The sequence below is a fragment of the Bos mutus genome, chromosome 19 (assembly GCF_027580195.1).
Source record: "Bos mutus isolate GX-2022 chromosome 19, NWIPB_WYAK_1.1, whole genome shotgun sequence".
NCBI classification, from domain to species: Eukaryota; Metazoa; Chordata; class Mammalia; order Artiodactyla; family Bovidae; genus Bos; species Bos mutus.
Genome location: NC_091635.1, coordinates 16,451,591 through 16,466,608, shown reverse-complemented (window position 1 = coordinate 16,466,608; position 15,018 = coordinate 16,451,591). Strand labels below are relative to the sequence as shown.

The 15,018-nt window shown below is 45.5% G+C and overlaps 1 pseudogene; it reads right to left on the bottom strand.

Moving 5' to 3' along the window:
* Window positions 1–3,782: 3,782 nt before the first annotated feature.
* Window positions 3,783–4,173, bottom strand: LOC102283434 (small ribosomal subunit protein uS8-like; annotated as a pseudogene).
* Between the last annotated feature and the right edge of the window lie 10,845 nt (window positions 4,174–15,018).

Here is a 15,018-nt window from a genome sequence, read left to right as displayed (position 1 = left end):
ACTATGTCTATATGTGCCAAAAGCATTAGATTCAGTAATCCTATTTTTGGAAGTTTATCCTAAAGAAATAACCGGATAAACGTTCAAAGAGGTAAGGGTGTTCCTCACTATGATATTTTCAAAGGTGAACTTTGTTAAATTATTGTACCTCTGCATAATGGAATTGTGTGGCCCCATTGAAAATGATGAGGGGACATCCCTGGTGGTCCAGGGGCTTAAGACCTCATGCTCCCAATGCAGGGGGCCTGGGTTCCATCCCTGGTCAGGGAACTAGATCCCACATACAGCCCCCAAGAGCCAGTGCAGCCAAATAATTTTAAAAAGTGATGATGTGAATCTGAAGTCCTTGACAAGGAAAGATGTCCAGTCTGTCAAATAAAAGCAAAGGTGGTTACAATTACATTTCTGTATGGCAGGATTTTGGTTTTACAGTGAGCATGTGTTGCTTTAATAAAAATACATAAAAGTCGCTCCTTTTTATTTTGAAAAGACAAATATGAATGCAATGTTTGGAAGCAGTATATAACATCAGTGACTAAGCTCTGAGTGGGAGGTTATGATTTGCCTTCATCTTCTATTTCCTTAATTTAAATTTTTGTATAAATATTAATTTTACAATCAGAAGAAAACCTTGGGGAAGGGAGCATTTTCCCACAAGATCTGGTTAGGGCAATTCTTTTTTTTTTTAATAATTGTTTTGGCTGTGCTGGGTCTTCATTACTGCGTGTGGGCTTTCTCTGGTTGCAGAGGGCAGGGGCTACTCTCCAGTTGCCGTCTGCGGGCTTCTCCTCGTGGTGGCTTCTCTTGTTGCAGAGCACGGGCTCTGGGGTGCTGGGGCTTCAGTAGTTGGGCGAGTGGGCTCAGTGGTTGTGGCACATGGGCCCCGCAGCATGTGGGATCTTCCTGGACCAGGGTTCAAACCTGTGTCCCCTGCATTGGTAGGTGGATTCTTAAACCAGTGGACCACCAGGGAAGTCCCCCAAATCATTTCTAAGTTAACTCTTCACTCATTGTCATTCCCAGTTTCCTGCAGAGACCACAGCTTGCTTTTCTAGAGTTGACTGTTCTGCTTGGGGGATGATCCCTAACCTGACTCACGTTTCCACTGAGCCCACAGTCCAGGCCCCACCCAGGGATGAGAAAGCCATGGTGCTTTCACACTTTGGGAGGAAAAACTAGAGAGGGAAGAAGGAGGCCTTAGGCCCCATGAGGGAATGGATGAGGTGACCGACGGGGGACATGGCGACAGGAGGGTCAAGGCCGGGGGGAGCCGACTTTTGCTGCCAGAGGGCTGGGTGGTGGCCCTTACAGCCCCCCTGGAGCGGGTATAAGGGACAGATGGGTGTGGGTGAGAAGGCCCTGGGATGGAGGGAGTGTTATTTGGTGAGGGACGGAGAGGGATATGTGTGAGGTGTCTTGAAACTGCCTGGAAGGACGTTTACTAACCCTCCTGGGTGGGGCAGGTGGGGGCCAAGGCTCTAGGTGGACTTGTGTCCAGGTCTGAGACACTGAGCGAGCTCCTCAGCACGACCAAGAGAGGAGGAGCTCAGGCTCCCAGGCTGGAGGATGGTGAGTGGAATCTGGAAGGAGAGACGGTAACATGGAGGCAGGTGATGTCCCCCTTCCCCTCCCATGTCCCTGAGATTGACACAAACCATGGGATGCTCCCTGCAGCTGGGTTTCTTGTGCAAAACAGGCGAGTGCTGAAGTTTTGCACTGAAGCTGACAAGTGGGTATACTAAGGTGTCCCTGAAGTGCCAGAGTGGGGAGGCCTCCTGCTTCGCCGGGCTCCTTCCTGAGCTCCCTGCTTCTCCTCTTTCAGCACAAGCTGACCCACAAGGTCAAAGGTATGGAATTCATCTGTTAGTTGCACTGTTTTGGGTCCGTCTGGTTCACCATTTGGCTCTGGCTGCCTGGCACAGGCCCGGGCACATCCGTGGGGGCCTCTATTTTGGGTGGGGGCCTGAGAGTGTGTCAGCCGACCTGAAGTCTAGAGGCCTCAGGGACTGGAGGAGTGGGGACAGGGCCCCTTCCCTGTGGTGACCCCCGCCGGACAACGGCAATTGTAGATCAGAGCTCCTCTCCCACCCCCAGGATGAAACTTAAGGTGCCCCCCACCATGTTGAGGGCAGGTTTGGGGATACAGGAAGGAGAAGGGGGCAGCATCCTGAATGGACTGTTTCCCAAACAATAGAACATTTCTGGAATCCACTCAGTTACTGTGAAGTGACAGAATTTAGTTTTCTCCTCTGGTGGAAGTGGACATTTGTAAACGAAGTCAGAAACTGTTAAGAAGAAATAGTGGCAATTACTTCTCTGCCTTCCCCTGTAGTTGGAAGTCTGTACCTGCTTCACAAGGGCAGTCTCACAGGGAGACAGAGCTGGCCAGGGGCTACCACTGTGGAGTGGCTACCCAGTGGGGTGTGCCTGGCATCCACATGCCTCCCGCCTGCTTTACTATGAAGGTAGAATGAATATTGTGACATATCAGAGCCCACCTCAACCTTTTTAGGGCATGTTCATGCTTCCCTTTAATGAGAATGGTAAAATCAGAGAAAAGAGGGAAGCTTGGGGACCTAGGAAATCAGAGGGACCCGTTTCTCAAATGAGGGGACTGACACCCGGTGAGGAGAAAGGATGAGCCAAAGTCTCAGGTCGAGGCTGTCTGACTCGCCCCTCTTACCCGCCCCTCCACCCAGGAAGCTAAAATGTTTGACCGAAACTCCTTGTGTTCTTTGTCCTGTGCCCACACCTCCCCTCCCCATCCCCCGCAGGTGTTAGAGTCCAGACACAATGTTGGGACCTGCGGAGGAGGACAGCCCTGCCCCCTGCTTTTCCCCAAGGCTTCTGGATTCCCTGGGGAAAGGGTCTCATCTCCTAAGGAAAGAGCTGGTCAGTTAGTGGTAGGGCCGCCCAGCCCTCCCAGATTTGGGAATCAGGTCCGTCAGGGTTGGAAGCAGCTGAAGAACTTGGTCTGATAGTAGCTCCTACCCAGGGGCCTTCCTCAGCGTGACCTGGAGAGCCTTAGGAAGCCCACATGCCCAAGTCCAGCCCCCAGAGATTCTGACTTAATGGGGTCTGGGTTAAGAAACCTCGGCTAGATCAGCTACTTCAGGAGAAGTGTTTGAGCATCTCTGGGCCCCTGGCTGCAGCTTCAGTCACTGCTCTTTTGAGAGGCTCCTCATTCCCTCCAGAACCACCCCTCCCCTGTCACACACCCACACCAGCTGGCTCTGCATCCTCTTCTTGCTCTTTGCAGTCGCTGTTCGGGGAATATCTGTGTGCTCTCGGATCCGTGTCTTCACTTCAAAATTCTATCACCCTAGGTTCTTTCCCCTACCCCCTGGAACTCTGAATGGTTAGTACGCATGCAGGTTTCCTTTAGAATCTGGGGTGCACTAGATGGGGGAACCTCACAGATGGTACTCAAGCCTAGAGATTTGGTTGGTCTGGGGCAGGGGCAAGGCTGGGACCTTTTCTTGCTGGTTTTTACATTCTCCCCTTGCTTTTTTTTTTTTTTTTTTCCACCTCTGAGGCATTTTATTTGTATGTATTACATCCCTAGACTTCCCTGGTGGCTCAGACGATAAAGCGTCTCCCTACAATGCAGGAGACCGGAGTTCCATTCCCTGCGTCGGGAAGATCCTCTGGGGAAGGAAATGGCAACCCACTCTAGTACTCTTGCCTGCAAAATCCCGTGGATGGAAGAACATGGTAGGCTATAGTCCATGGGGTCGCAAAGAGTCAGACACGACTGAGTGACTTCACTTTGACTTACATCCCTAGAAAAAGAATCCAAGGATTTTTCCCTCCTGTGCATTTTTGTCTTGCTTCTTCATGGTCCACGATGCCAGCTGAGGTTGTCGATACAATGAAACCAAACTGGCGGGATGGGAGCAGGTTATTCTGCCATTTTTGTAGATCTTTGAGTTGCACGTCAAATCTGGGGCTGATCACTCCACGCTTATTTAGCCTGCCTGTGAGGTTCACAACAATTTTCCCAGCCCTGTGATCATCAATGATTTCGAATTCGCCAATGTAACTTTGCTTCATCATCACAGTTAGAAACCTGACGATGACTTTGGAGCACAGCCTAAAAGGACCTGGCGTTTGTCTCTCTTTTCGGCATTGTTGATATTCGAGAGCATCAGCCAGGACATTCATGCGCACCATCTGGTGGCATGGAAAGATGGCAGAAACAGCTGTCCTCACTTTTTATTTGAACATTTTCAAACTCACAGAATGCAGACTTACCTTTCCTTAGAGCGAACCTATTGTTACTTGTAAAATTTAGTTTATATATCTGGTTGCATTTATCTTTCTTGCTATGCACAGGCTTTGTCTAGTTGTGGCAAAGGGGGCGTCTGCTCTTCACTGCAGTGCATGGGCTTCTCCTTGTGGTGGCTTCTGCTGTTGTGGAACACGGGTTCTAGGGCGTGTGGACTTTAGTGGCTAAGCATGGGCTTTAGTTGCTCTGTGGCGTGTGGAATTTTCCTGGACCAGGGATTGAACTCGTGTCCCCTGCATTGGCAGGCAGATTCTTACCCACTGGACCACCATTGGATTCTTATCCCATATCAGACCACTGGACCAGTATTGTTACATCTTTGCTGTATTTGCTTTACCTGAGAGTATACATTTCTTTTTTTTCCCCTTTGGCTAACCATTTGAAGTTCCTGTGTAAGATTCTATCTCCCTAAGATACTTCAGCACAAAATATCTAGAAATAAGATCACTTTTTCTGCATAGCCAAAATCACATTTTCGCACCTAAGCAAAGTAGCAGTAATTGCTTAAGTACCATCTAGCTTCCAGTTTACGTTCGGATGTTCTGTTTGTCCCCTCTTTAGGTTTGTTCTTTCTCCCTCCCCTCCCTTCTGTTCTCTTTTCCATTCTAGGATCTAACCAAGGCCCATGTGTTACATTTGGTTCCATCTCTGCTGTCTCTTTTCCCCTGAAACACATTAAAAATTTTTTTTGATTCACTTTGAACTGTCTAGGCCAGTCCTTGCAGAATCCTACTTTCTGGGTTTGAGTGACTGCTCCTTCATGGTCTTACTCCCTTGTTTCTGTCTCTGCTTTCTGCAGCTGTGGACAGAGGCTTGAATAGACGCGGTGAGGCAGCCGGCAGGTCCATTCCCGGGGGTGCTGCGTAGTGCACCCTGCGTCTGCTCGTCGCAGGCTGGCCAACTGTCCAGTATTACTGGCGCTGCTTCCTCGCCTGGCGAAAGCAGTGACTGTCTTCTTCCCTAAAACTCTCTCCCCCAGTGGTTTTAGCATCAACGGTGATCCTTGCCTGGATCATTTATTTTATTAGCAGTGGCAAGGTGATAATGTCCCTCTTTTTCTTATTCTGTCTACATATATGACCAGCATCCTTCTTTAAGGAAGAAGAGCTTTTCTTCCTTGCTGCCGCATGCTGCCCAACCCTGTCTCACCTTAGGACTCACAGATTATTTCTTACTCAATGTGTTGGTATTTCAATAAGGTCATTCTTTCAGATGCTCTAAATGATTCAGATGAACGGGTCCAGTTCAAATTAACATGGGGGTTTTCTTACCTTCTTTTATTTTATACTCCTTTTTTTTTTTTCTATTAGGGTGAAAATCTTGGTTCTTGTAAGATGAATATATTTATTTAGTCATTTGCATTATCTAAAAACATACAACTGTTTCCAATTTTAACCCAGATTGCAACTGATAATTAACCTACTGGGAAAGGTTCCAAATTTATACTTCTTTCTATGCTTTGAATACATCTCATGAAGAATGTACAGAGTACTTTTCAAAATTGACAGGAATTATTCTTTTCTAAGTGTGTTATTAATTTGATATGCATTGGGTTTATTTGTGCTTTTATAAATTTGATTTTAGGAATTGGATTTTTCCTTTTTCTTAAAAATTATTTTTGAATAAGTCATTGGCATGGTTTAAAAGTCAAAACCATGTAAGAAAGTATATGGTTTGCATTCGTTCTCTGTGGAGTATGGGGAACTATTTTCTTAGTTTCTGGTTTATCTTTCTTAGGTTTCTTTGTGCAAAACTGAGCAAATACACAGAGATATTCTTATATCTGCTTTCTTACACTAAAGTTAGAATTCTGTATACAACGTTCTGGACCTTTCTTTTTTCACAGACAATATATCCTAGAAATGACTCCATCTCAGCTTATAGAGTTCATTCTAATTTTTTTAACTCATTAAAAAATTATTTTTGGCTGCGCTGGGTCTTCACTGCTGTGTGTGGGCTTTCTCTAGTTGCGGTGCACTGTCTCCTTATTCCAGTGACTTCTCTTGTTGCAGCACATGGGCTCAGAAGTTTCTGCTCTCAGGCTTAGCTGCTCTGCAGAATGTGGAGTCTTCCCAAGCCAGACATTGAACCCGTGTCCCCTGCATTGGCAGGTGGATTCTTAACCCCTGGACCACCAGGCAAGTGCTTCTTTTTCATGGCTGCCTCTCCATAAAGCCACATATTCTACCATGGGGATAGAGCATAATGTGTTCAATAAGCTTTCTGCTGATGGATATTGGGGCTACTTTTCACCTTTTGCTGTAATCGTGCCACAGTAGATAGCCCAGCACTTGCAGTGTTTTAGTATTTGTGGATGTACATCTTAGGAGCTGATTCCTAGAAGTGGTTTGATAAGTCAAAGGGAAACTGCATATTTAGGTGTTTTTTCTTTTTCCCTAAATTCCCCTCCACAGCTGTTGCTATGCAATTTTTTACCCACTAGAAAATTATGAGAGTGTGTGTTTTATCACAGCTTGCCAACAGAATGTTTTGCGCAGCATTTGGATTCGTTCCATTCTAATTAGTGAGAAATTGTGGTTTTAATATGCTTTTCTCTTGAAATAATGATGAGCATTTTTTCACACGTTTAAAGACCACCTGTATATGTTTTTGTGTGAATTTTCTACTTGTTTACTTGCCACTTATTTCCATATGAGGGTTTTTTAAAAAATCCTTTTCTTAGCTTTTAAAAATTATTTATATATTAAAGACATTGGCTCTTTGTGATGCAAATTGCAAATATTTTCTCCCAATTTGTCCTTTGTTACCTTTTCTTTTTTTTTTTGCCATGGAGTTCTTGTTCCTTGCTATGATGTTGTCTTTATTTATTTATTTTTTTAACAGCTCTGAATTTGAGTCAGAGTTGGCCTCTCCCACCCCAAAATTGGGAAGGAATTCACCCATGCTTTCTTTTAGTACTCGTTTCATTTCTTTACACTTGGGTGTGATACACTCGTTGTTTAATATGTGGTATGTGTGTGGTATGAGGTATGGATCCAAATTTATCTTTTTCCAAATGGCCATCCAGTTGTCACTCTGCCACTTATTAAGGAATCTATCTTTGCTCTGATGACTTGAGATGCCCCCTTCATCCTGAATCAAATTTCCAAATGTATTTAGGCCTCTTCAGTAAGAGGCCTTTCTAGTATATTCCTTTGGTCAGTCTGTCTCTTCAAGCATCAGTACAACCTTCTGCATTATGTAGACTTTATCATGTATGTTTTAATATCTGATAAGATGTCCTGCCTTTTACTTTTCCGTTTTCCGGGTTTTCGTTTTCTTTACTTTGTATGCATGAAATTTAGAATTAGCTATATAGCTCCAGAAAAAAAGTTGGTATTTTTTATTGAGATTGCATTAAATTCATATATTAATTTGGATATAACTAGAATCTTTATGATGTTGAATCATCCTATCCAATAGCAAGGAAAACCTACACGTTTGTCTTTTTGTATTATTTTAAGGTTTTGCCCATATCTTCTTAAATTTGTTCTTTAGTATTTTATCTTATTTGCTGCTAAAGGAGTCCCTTCTTCCATAGGAGGTCATATCTTCCAATTGGTTATGCAAAATTTATTTTTTTTTTTGAACAGTTCCTTGTATGATTCTAAGGTACAGCCAAATTTGAGAAGCACAACTCTATTTATTATTTATTGAGGTATAGCTGATTTAGAATGTCGTTAGTTTCAGATGTACAGCAAAGTGATTCAGATATATATACACATACACACATATTTTTCAGATTCTTTTCCATTATAGGTTAGTACCAGATACTGAATACTGTGATACTGAATATTGTTCCCTGTGCTATACAGTAGGTCCTTGTTGTTTATTTAGAGTGGTGTGTATCTATTAATCCTAAACTCCTAAATTATTCCTCTCCCACCCCTCTCCATTGATAACCATAGGTTTGTTTTCTACGTATATGAGTCTTTTTCTGTTTTGTAAATAAATTCATTGGTATCATTTTTTTTAGATGCCACATGTAAGTGGTATTATATGATATTTGTCTTTGTCTAACTTACTTCACTTACTAATCTCTATGTCCATCCGTTTTGCTGCAAGTGTCACTGTTTCGTTCTTTTGTATGGCTACTAATCCATTGTGCATAATGTACTGCATCTTCCTTATCCATCTGTCTGTCAGTGGACACTTAGGTTGCTTCCATGTCTTGGCTACTGTAAATAGCACTGCTGTGAACACTGGGAGCATAGCTTTCTGAATTCCAGTTTTGTCCAGGTACATGTCTAGGAGCCGGACTGGTGATCCTATGGTAGCTCTGTTTTCAGGTTTTTGAGGGCCCTCCATATTGCTCTCCACATTGGCTGCACCAGTTTACTTTCCTACTAACAGTGTAGTAGGGTTCTCTTTTTGCCATCCCCTCTCCAACGTTTGTTATTTGTAGACTTTTTGATGATGGCCATTCTGACCAGTGTGAGGTGACGCCTCACTGGAATTCTGATTTGCATTTCTCTAGTAATGAGTGGTGTTGAACATCTTTTTATGTGCCTGTTGGCCATCTGCGTGTCTTCTTTGGAGAAATGTCTGTTTAGGTGTTCTGTCTGTTTTTTGACTAGGTAATTTGGGACTTTTTGATATTGAGCTATATGAGCTGTTTGTATATTTTATAAACTAAGCTCTTGTCACTTGTCTTGTTTGCAAGTGTTTTCTCTCATTCGGTAGGTTGTCTTTTTGTTTATGATTTCCTTTGCTGTGCAAAAGCTTATAAATCTGATTAGGTCCCATGTGTTTATTTTTGCTTTTATTTATTTTGCCTTGGGAAATTGACCTAAGAAAACACTGCTACAATTTATGTCAGAATGTTTTGCCTATGTTCTCTTACAGGAGTTTTATGGTGTCATGTCTTATATTTAAGTCTTTAAGCCATTTTGAGTTTATTTTTGTGTATGGTGTGAGGCAATGTTCTACCTTCATCAATTTATATGTGGCTGTCCAGCTTTCCCAGCATCACTTGCTAAAGATTCTGTCTTTTCTCCATTATGTATTCTTGCCTCCTTTGTTGAAGATTGCCCATAAGTGTGTGGGTTAACTTCTGAGCTCTCTATTCTGTTGCATTGATGTAAGTGTTTGGTTTTGCTAGTATCATGCTGTGTTGATTACTGTAGCTTTGAAGTATCATCTGAAGTCTGGGAGAGCTATGCCTCCTGATTTCTTCTTTTTTTCTCAGGATCGCCTTGGCAATTCTGGGTCTTTTGTGGTTCCATATAAACTTTAGGACTATTTGTTCTAGTTCTGTGAAAAATGTCATGGGTAATTTGAGAGGGATGGTATTAAATCCATAGATTGCTTTGGGTAGTATGGCCATTTTAACAGTATTAGTTCTTCCAATGCAAGAGCATGAAATATCTTTCCATTTCTTTGAGTCATCTTCCATTTCCTTTATCAATGTTTTATTCTCAGTGTAAATGTTTTTCACCTCCTTGGTCAGGTTTATTCCTAGGTGTCTTTTTATGTGATTTTAAAAGGGACTGTCTTCTCATTTTCTCTTTCTGGCATTTCATTACTGGTATAAAGAAATGCAGCAGATTTCTGACTGTTAATCTTGTATCTTGCTACCTTGCTGAATTCATTTATCAGTTCTAATAGTTTTGTGTGGAATCTTCAGACTTTTCTATATAGAGTTATCATGTCATCTGCATATAATGCAAATATTATATGCATTATAATACCTCTTCTCTTCCAACTTGGATCCATTTTATTTCCTATCTAACTGCTGTAGCTAGGACTTATAGTATGATATTAAATAGAAGTGGTCAGAATCCTTGTCCTGTTCCAGATTTTAGCAGGAATACTTTCAGCTTTTCATCATTGAGTATTATGTTGACTGTGGGTTTGTCATAAAAAGTTTTTATTGTATTGAGATATGTTCCCTCTATACCCACTTTGGTGAGGGTTTTTATCACAAATAGACATTGATTTTCATCCAATGCTTTTTTTGTAACTATTGAGATGATCGTGTGGGTTTTGTCTTTTCTTTTGTTCACATTTTTTTGTGTATGTTGAGCCATCCTTGTGACCCTAGGATAATCCTGGTGTATGATCACTTTTCTTATGTGTTGTGGAATTAGGTTTGTCAGTATTTTGTTGAGGATTTTTTCCATCTCTATTCATCAAACAGTGGCCTGTAATTTTCTTTTCTGGTGGTGTCTTTGTCTGGTTTTGTATCAGGGAGACAATAGCTTCATAGGATGTCTTTGGGAATATTCCCTCCTCTTCAGTCTTCTGGAAGAGTTTGAGAAGGATGGATGTACATTCTTCTTTGTATGTTTGGTGGAATTCCCCAGTGAAGCTGCCCAGCCCTAGACTTTTGTTTGCAGTGAGTTTTGTTGTTTTCACAGGGAGTTTTTAAAATTACAGATCCTGTTTCCCCTCCAGTGATGGGTCTGTTCAATTTCTTCTTGATTCAGCTTTGCAGGCTATAAATTTCTAGAACTGTATCCATTTCTAGGTTGTCAAGTTTGTGGGGATATCTTCGCTCACTGTATTCTCTTATGGCATCTTTGTATTTCTGCAGGATTGGTTATTTCTCCCCTTTCATTTCTTATTTTGTTTATTTGGGTCCTTTCTCTTGAAAAACACAACACAACTTTAAATGAAAAGTCAGTGTTATCCTTCAATTTAAGGGTTATGGCTTAAATTAATCAACTAACATGCCTCAGACTGACCACCTTTCTTCCAAGTTCTCTATCATCATGGAGCTGTTTGTTCTCCATTTCCTTCCGGAGGTGACCTCCGGGTGACCTTTGACCTTTACTTTCCACACTCCTGTGCACCAGGTGGACTAGTTTTCATGCCTCCTTCTCTATAGCATTGTTCAACCCACGTGTGCTACTCTTCGTTTCTGTCCCCAAATCCCCTGGCAAAGCCCTGAGTCATGCCTTCTCTTTATAACCTCCTTCCCCTTGGAATGCCTGTCTTCTGCTGTCCCTCTCAAAGCATTCTTCCCTGCTTCAATCATGTTGCTCCAGTCTGCCAACCACAAGGGCCCATCAATCTTCTGAATCACATGCAGACTCTTGACAGCGGCTGTGGCTGCCCCACCTCGGGTACGGGGCTCATCTCTTCTTTGCCAGGGACTGTCTCTCAAACCTTCTCTCACTCTCATCTTTAGTCTTCTCCTCTGGCTTTCAGCGAGTATGGAATCCTCTCTTTACCTGGTTCCCTTTTAGCAGCAGCTGTTGGTGGCTAAGTGGTAAAGAATCTGCCAATGCAAGAGACGCAGGTTTGACCCCTGAGTCGGGAAGACCCCCTGGAGGAGGAAGTGGCACCCCACTCCAGTGTTCTTGCCTGGAGAATCCCACGCACAGAAGAGCCGGATAGGCTCCAGTCCACGGGGTCGCAAAGAGTCGGAGCACCCATGCGCATCCTTTCACCTACAGATAGAGGTTTGACATTTTCAAGAAGTTTGCTCTGATGGACTTCACAAACTTCTGTCTCATGTCATAATTCTAGAACCACCCATCCCCCGAACTCCTCTCGTGTAGTGAGTGAGGTGGTTTGTAGCTCGTATCCAATCCAGCTGCACTGTTACCCTGGATGTTCAGCACCGTGCTTCATCTTCTCCGTGTGTTTGACATCGTGCATAATGGAAAGGTGGGGAAAGTGGGTGTTTGCTGAATTGCATTAAAGGAGTATTATGGGCCCTCTCAGCTTTAATTTCCACCTGGGGCTCTGGACAGCGGTTCGGGACACCTGCCCTTCACCTCAGGGGCGGGGAAGGGTCTTAGCTCAGAATAACCGACTTCGCTGCTTCCAGTGACACCTGACCCACCTCGAGCAGGATGTGGAGAAGGCACTTGACTCCAGAGGCATCTACTCCTGAGGCTGACTTCCTAGTCTGACCACGGCCACCCCAAGGAGCCCCGTGTCCACATGTGGAGCAGACATCACACAGGAGTGGAGGAAAACCACTCAGAAGAAAGCCAACATCTGGGGAGGGGACTCAGCTGCCTGCTCTCCAGTTAGCGCCTCCTGAGCTGCCCGCGTCCTGGAGACACACAGCACGCTCTTCCAGCGCGCCCAGGAGCAGACACAGCGCTCGGTCCAGGCTGTGCGGGTTGGTTCTCGCTGGGTGATGGCTGGAGGAACAAGGCCTCCTCCTGTTCCCATAAAGTTGGCTAATAATACACTGCTATGCCGTCTGTCCCCTGCTGATCAGAGAAGGGTTTCACACCAGCCACAGGGCCAGTTAGCCCTGAAAGCGGCCTGTTTCAGCATCCCGAGGCTCCTTCTCTAAGATGTATCCCTCTTTGGATGGAAATCTTTTAAAACACACACACATGTCCCTTCTCCCTGATCACCTCAGTAAAACATATCTAATGTGAATCTACTCAACAACACCAAGATAACCAGTAGTACCGTGTGTGACACGTGGACACCTTCAGATAGAAAAGAAAACGTAAAATCTACAATGTGCTAAACACAGCATTGGGTGTGCCTGACATTTTATTAACCTATTGATGCACATAACCAGTCTGCAAGGCAGCCATATTGTCCCCATCTTTGTGCTCAGTCGTGTCCAACTCTTTATGACCCCCTGGACATCAGGCTCCTCCATCCATGGAATTTTCCAGGCAAGAATATTAGAGAGTGGGTTGCCATTTCCTCCTCCAGGGGATCTTCCCAGCCCAGGGATCAAACCAATGGCTCCTGCATTGGCAGGCAGATTCTTTACCTTGAGCCCTCTGGAAAGCCCTCACCCCCATATCACAGATGAGAAAACAGAGGCTCAGAGAAGTTAGGCACAATGCCCACCATCACACAGTGAATCAGGGTGAGCTGTGGGGTTCACACCCTGACCCAAAATTCCACAGCCTGTGGCTGCTGCTATCTGTGCAGTTCTTTCCTCCAACAGGTAAGTTTCCAAATGGCTGTGCTTTTTTTCTTTTTGCCACACCGTGCAGCTTGCAGGATCTTAGTTCCCTGACCAGGGATTGTACCTGCACCTTCAGCAGTGAAAGCACAGAGCCCCAACCCATGGATCACCAGGGAAGTCCCCAAACGGCCGTACCTTTCAGTCCCTGACTCCTGGTTTTAGAACTGTGCTCTCTGCCGCGGTTTTGTTGTCACCTCCATCCTTGGGATTTCCAGAGAGCAGGGCTCTCTGCCTGACTCTGAGCCTCCTCCTGTGCCCTCAGGCAGTCCTTCTGCCCCTCCTGCCTCCCAGCTCCTCCTGAGCAAAAGCAGCTTGACCAGCCAGCCACCTGTGAGACCTCCGAGCTGAACACTCTCTGCCTGCATGAGGAAGGAGCGTGATGCAGAGAGGAAGACAGGCTATGTGACCTGCAAAACCTGGAGGAGGCCAGGAGCATCTCAGAGCTAGAGTTGGGTTCAATTAATGTGACCTGGGACTGTTTTACAAGGAACTCAAACACTGTATGGAAAACATCCTTGCAGTTTCCCAGAGTTGGGTGTGGAAGTGGTCATACAGAGAGACAGGCAAACTGGTGACAAGAAGCTGTAAAGAGCAAACTGCAAATTTTGCTCAGCAAAAGTCTGCTGACCCAGAACCCCTCCCAACCACAGCTCCGGGTGGCAGGGAGGGACCACCAACACCACCCCTACCTGAGGCCGCCCTGCTCTGCCAATGCCTGAGGTGTGGCCAGGGCCCCTCACACTGTCCCTCAGCCCACAGGGCTGGCTCACACCTCTGCTCCGCAGGTGACCTGTACCTGTCCTGACCAGGCCTCCCAAGGAGATGGCCGGCCAGTGGACAAAGATGTGGACTCTGATGTGTCACTGGGCAGGCAGGACGGGACCTCAAGGAGACCACCCCGTTTCAGACACAGACGGACCCTTGAGCAGCCTTGGGCTGTCTTCTTGGATGAGGAGGGTCTCTAGGGATGGGGGTCTCAGCCCAGCTGGAGCAGGGAGGTGGGGGTGCACACGCCGTGAGCCCATGGCAGGCTGAGGGGTGCAGGCTTCCTGTTTTTTTTTGCCCTTCAGCCACGTGCCTGCCTGGCCCTCACTGAGCAGGCAGTTCACCAAGTGTGCTTTGACCTAAAATCACCTGAATCTCAAAAACGGTCGGCTCACCATTATCCTGGGAACCATTGCGAGTAAAGGCCGCGTCTCCCTTCCTTTTGTGCCCTCTTGAGGTGCTCTGCACTGGGGCCAGCATACAATGGGCGATTAATGTATGTCCCTGTGTCTTGGGGTCCACAGCCCTGCTGCCCCGTCCCCGCCCGCACCTCTTCCGCTTGCGCGAGCGCTGTGTGTTGGGAGGGGGCATCTCTTCCTCTCAAGGGGGAACTGGTGACAGTTAATGACCACGGGGTGCCCACCAGCCACCCTCCCAAAGGCTTGTCAGGAAAGGTAGGGAGAAAAGAAGCAGATGTAAAGTCGGACAGGAGTGGGCCGAGCTTCAGCCATACCTCTGGTCTCCTGGCTTTGTTCCTTCAACCCTGATTTAGAAAGAGCCATGCTCGCTGGACCCTCTCCTCCCATCCCCCCCGTTTCTCTGCAGGCATGCCACCCCCTAACCCCCACCCTGGCCAGCAGCTGGTCTTTCCTAATTGGTCATGTATCTTAATAACAACAGGTCCTCAAGCAGCTGTTGCTGTGGATACTGTCCGGCGGGGTGGCTCCCTGTAATTAATTTACTTGCTGGTCCTACTGGCGCTTAAGAAAGGATTAAATTAACAATGACACTGATGAGACAGAAAGTTACGCAGTGAAAGGAGGAGGAGGAGGATTATAATTGTTGTCGT